The sequence below is a fragment of the Nothoprocta perdicaria genome, unplaced genomic scaffold (assembly GCF_003342845.1).
Source record: "Nothoprocta perdicaria isolate Ctin4 unplaced genomic scaffold, notPer1 scaffold_4, whole genome shotgun sequence".
Classification (NCBI taxonomy): domain Eukaryota; kingdom Metazoa; phylum Chordata; class Aves; order Tinamiformes; family Tinamidae; genus Nothoprocta; species Nothoprocta perdicaria.
The window spans coordinates 6569822-6575501 of record NW_020455643.1 but is presented as its reverse complement, the minus strand read 5'-3'; positions in this window follow the sequence as shown (position 1 = coordinate 6575501).

Genomic DNA, 5680 nt, shown 5'->3' with positions numbered 1-5680 from the left:
CGCCGCGCTGCGCCCCCTGCCGGCCGCGCCGCCGCCCCAGGCCCGGCCTGAGGGCCCCGCTGCCGCCCTGTGGGCACCTTTTGTCACGTTTCGTACCCGTTCTGCTCCGTTTTGTACCCAAAAAACCCCGCACGCGCCGCCCCAGGAGCGCTGGAGCGGCCCCAACTGCCGCCAGGGCAGCGAGGGACCCGGCGGGGGGGCAGAGGGAGGGCTACAGAAACGTGTTTTAGAAGCAGCCGGGGCCGCACAAAACAAACAAACCAAGAAATGTCCGTCACCCAGCGGAGTTCCTTAAAAGGCACCTTTTTGAGTTGAGAAATAAAAAGCCCTTATTTATTATTCACAAAGCAGACCGCCCCTGTGGTTTAGGGTGATGAGTTCAAAGACAGGAGGGAATTTTACCGCTTATTGTGCTGTCTGAGCCTCAAGTTACCTGATTGTGAAAGGTTTGCCGTTCCCTACGGAATATGCATCAGGCCTGCACCTGTTGCTCCTGTGGATCAAGATGAAGTTGCACCTTGTTTTTGGTTTCAGTTTAATGCAGTAGCTGAAAGGTTTAACTGCACTAGTTCTGGTCATAAAACGCTGCCCTTAGCCTTTGGCCTAGAGCTTGGAAAACAGGATTTGGTCAGTGCCACAGAGAAAGCTTCCTATCATCATCCAAAAAGATACTAGCAGCCCAGGTTACTGCAGCTATAATAAATGGCGTTTCTCCGCCTTCTCAGCCCTCAAAGGGGCTGCTTGCCCATAATTCTCCCCTTCTTCCTCTAAAAGTTTATTAAGAAGGAGAAAGCAGGGATTTTCCCCCACTTTTCTACCGCTTGGTGGAGGGCAGTAATGCAAATTCACAATCCTGAACTTGCCAAGGGGGAGGAAAATAAATAAATAAATAAATATATATTTAAGTAGCCAGCTCAGAGACAAAAATCAGGCTAAGCCAGTCACTTTTCCATTAAGCATAATGCATTTTGCACCTTTTGTCAGTTTTCTTCTCTTTCCAAAACAGAACAGTCCAACAACATATGTCAGCTCATAAAGTGAGACACTGAGTGAATGAAACATCTGAGCAGGATCCCCTTTGAAGCTACAGATCCAATTCAAAGTCACAGGCATCAAACAGTATCATCAATACTGATGACAGAAAAGTCTAAATCAATCTAATTTGCAATACCTCCACCTGCTTAGGAAGTGCAGACAGATTCATGTCAGGTTTGAATTACTCAGAACCTGTTTCAATAAGATATATAAAAAGCCCACACTTCATAAATATTGTTTTCACCTTGTCATTATATTTGGCAACACAGGTTGTGTTCATTTCAATTAGGAAGGACATGTACTTCCTGAAAGAAGAATAGGGTTCAAATGAAAGTAGAAAATGTAGCTTGTGTTAATAACCTGTAATGAAAGTGGATGTATTAGTGTTTAAAATGACCTACAGAAGATTATCAGAAGGTGTTGCATCTTGTTTAGTGTCCATTTTCTTGCTATTTTATAAAACAGTCTCAAATTTCAAATGCTGTGTTTGATGCAGTTTGGATGTCAGACTGATTTCTAAGCATAAGATCAGGACAGCTGATTGCGATCCCTGTTCTGAAGGAAGCCACCCCACAGAAAACCTTTTTGTTTGCTTTTGTTTTGTTTTACCAGCATTACAAGTTTTCCATAATTTTCTTGATGCTTTAGGGATTGAGACTTAAAGTCATGCTCCAATAATGGAAAAGTCTAAAATTTACACCTGAGCAGAAACTGACGTCCTTTCCCCAAACCGTCCTGTCCATTTAAAACAAGGTAGCAACCACTAGTAAGGCACCTCACATAGTTACTGGAAAAGGTAAAAACTCACGTGCGCTGTGATAAATAGAAATGTAACCTGACAGACCTGATCATTTTTGCAAATATATTTTGCAAATATAAAAGGCTGCCAACTGCTGCCTTTTTCTACCTCCACAATTTACATATGGCTGTATAGGGGAAATTGCCCTGTGAAAGAGGATAATTATCCTGGGAAGAACAAGAGCTGTTTAGATGCATAAGGGATCCACATGACTGAAAGCTGGTAACAGCAGCAACTGAGGACAAAACCTCAGATAATATATTTTGTGGAAAAAAAGAAAGAGGAAACATTCACTAGTAATCTCCTAATCGGCAATTTCTGTCTAGCACCAAGTTAGAAACAGATAGCAACAAAAAAATGGATAAACAGAACATCCAATCCATCTGGTTATCCTTTCATAGAACATTAGATCATCAAAGGAATTGATATTAATTAGCATTTTATAATAGCAGCTGCTGCGCTGTTCAAAGAGAAGCTCACGTTCTGTTTACGGACTGAGGAGGGATCTGTAAGCAGAAACGTGAGTCACGGGTACAAAGAGCACAGCAATAACAGTGCAAAAAATCACAGATGTTTGTAGACCAAGCTCTCAGAGTGAGTCAGTGCTTTAGCTCCAACACATTTTCCCTCATTGATTTTCTGACAATTATTTTTTTTGGCTAGACACAACAGCTGTTTTGTCACCCGTTCTAGCTTTGCAATGGAAAACATTTCCCAGGCACTTGACTGGCACATTATTTCTGTCATTGACAGTACATATTGCAGGTGCTGCTGTACAACAGAACAACAGTAGAAATAGTCACATTGTTAGATTATACACATATAAACTTGCGATCTGGTTCATTTTATCAAAGGAATGGCAATTTACCCAAGCCTTTGTGAGCACTAGGCATATACCTATATATATACACACACACACACACACAAAATGGGGCTGAACAAGTAAGCAACAAGCATCAGATATTCAAACATGTAGAGAAAGAGCAAGAGAATGGACAGACGCTGAAAGAACTGGAACTGAGACAAACTGGCCACATGGCAGGAAGGATGGGAGAAGTTCACGAACTGGGACCTGTGAAAAATAATAGAGATTTAGGGGAAATTATGTTTTTGACTGAAAATCGCTAAACTGGGAATGGATGATCTCATGGCACACAGAAATGGGAATCATAATATAAATGATGAACAGAGGTTGCTTTGAAAACTGTGACTTGGGAGCTTTGGAGAAGCTATTTTAAATGAAGAGGACTTAAGAGTATCCGTCCCCATAAGACTACTTATACCACCCTTTCTGGGGAAAAAAAAATAATTTGACCACAAATATGTAACATAATTACTTGTGGACATTATATTTTCTGTAACTCGACTATCTCAGGAAGGTTTCTTTGTATTTCCTTGTAACTGCAGGTCTTTACTGCTTCACATCTTGATGGCTCCATTCGCTGCCTAGGTGCAGAGTTTAGCTCATCCATTTTCACACCTTTCAAACAAAGTGCAGGAACAACACCGCAAATTCATACAGTTCATCCTGTTTTTCACACTCCTGAGGCTTCTGTCCCAGTTGTGGCTTACCCACGACAAAACTCTCTTTGCTATGAGCTCCTGCCTTGCTCTTAAAGTCTTTTACACACTCCGTAATGTGGCATTCGTCTTTGCAGGACACCCAAGCTCCTCCATGAGCAGGAGAAGAGCTCAACACTGTGCAATGAGCTCCTGCCAGAGCTCAGCCTCCATAGCCACGAGTTTCTCTAGCTACAGCAGTAGCCACAAAGAACCTACTCAAAGTATTAAAAAAAAAAAAAAAAAAAAAAAAAAAACCTACCACTAAAATGAAGTGTTTGATAGCAATCCCTCCCATGATAATAATTTGTCAGCAGTTAAAATCCAGAGAAATCCAGCAAGCCCCATGCATTTCCACTGCAACCATCTGGTCTTATATTTACTGATAAGTAATTTCCAAAGTATGTTTTTTTTTTCCCCTTGCCCTCAAAAGTGGCCTTGCAAAAAGCCAAAACCCCCTATTAAAAAAAAATAAATAAAAATAAAAAAGTGGTGATGAAAGCATGAGGGATGTTTTTCAAGAAAAAGTCGATTTGAAAGTCTGCTAAATCATTCAGCTGAAACTTTTCAAGAACATCTGCCTTCTTATCACAGCTTTTACAGAGCACATCTAAACAAAGTTACTTATTTTAAGGATTAGCATATACAAGAATGCCACATGTGTCTAAGACTTGCATTGAACTACACTCATAAATAATGCAAATCCTATTTCTACCTGATTTTTTTTCCACCTCAAGTGATGAACACAATTTCTAGCTCCTTGCTTTAACCAAAGCAGAGCTGAAACACCAAGTCACACCAAGACTGAACACTCCTTAAATTCATACTTCAGAACTCCAAGTGTACCAACCTTATTATTTCAATTGTTAGTATATACATTAACACTCAAAAGGGTGATAAAAACATGTCACTTTTTTTTTAATAAACAGCATGTGATACAGACTGCAAAGTTAAATATAAAAGCAGACTTTTTACAGTTTCTGATGAACATGAGCTACAAAAAAAGTCATAGAATATAGGCCAAACTTGTTATTTGAGTAGCATAGCAGAAAGGAAAAGAGATATACAGTTTATTTTCTTTTTTTTTTTTCTTTTTTCTTTTTAAAGGATACTGCAAGACTATATTCAGTACGACAACACATGCATCTTGCTGTATCTTAAATACTTTTTTGGCCCTTTATTACTAAAAATGTCTCGCTTCCTAACTATTATACCACAGGAGTTTATCATAGAGTGACACAAACTAAACATGGCGACGTTCCCCCCCCCTCCAGTTAGTGGTTATCTCAAGATAATTGTCTCATATAAAAAAGAAAGTTATTTCAGGTACTTGTGGGTGTTTATACACCCTTCTAGATGCAGACATGCGACTGCCATTAGCTTCAACAGAACAACCTAGGGGCATCAAAAGGATCTACCCTCGGGGCTCTATTTATCCAAAATGCAGCTGCACCCTGGGCCGCGTGAGGAAGAGCCTCCCCAGTGGGTCCTTCCCCCCTCCTCGGACCCACCTGGAGCGATGGGTCCCAGTCTGAGCTCCCCAGGGACAGGGACAGACTGGAGCGAGTCCAGGGAAGGGTCAGGAGGGAGATGAAGGGACTGAAGCGTCTGAGATGTGAAGGGCTGAGGGAGCAGGGACGGTTCAGGCTGGAGAAGAGCAGGCTCAGGGGGAGCTTGTCCCACCTGACAGTGGGAGCAAAGACAACTGCCACAGGGCCCTTAAGTGGCACCCAGTGAAAGGACAAGAGGAAATGAAGTAGAGGAAATTCCACTCAAACTTCAAGAAAACCCTTTTTTACTATGTGTGGTCAAACATGGAGCAGGTTGTCCGAAGCAGTTGTGACCTCTCCTTCTAGGGATACTCAAAACGTGACAGACTCAGCTCTGAGGAACCTGCTGCAGCTGTTGCTGCTTTGAGCAAGGAGGATGGAGCAGTTGATCTCCAGAGCTGCCTTCCAACCTCAACAATTCCCTGAAAATTCCTGCAATTGTGATAGCAGTTGGTAGAAATATGCTCAAAACTTCAAGCATGAGAAACCAGGAAAACAAAGTTGACCCTAGGTTTTTATAATCCTTTTCTCCAGCATTATTATATACTGAATTTCTTAGAATGCAAGTGGATTTTCATAGTGTAATTGAATACTCACATTTCCAACTTGCAGGAGTAGGAGGGGGAAAAGGCTGATATCTAGATGAGGAATTACACATTTTTCTTCACAACAAAAGGTGACAAATTTAGACCATAGTGGCAGTAAGGCAAAAAGAGAACTCCTCTATTCCCTGTCC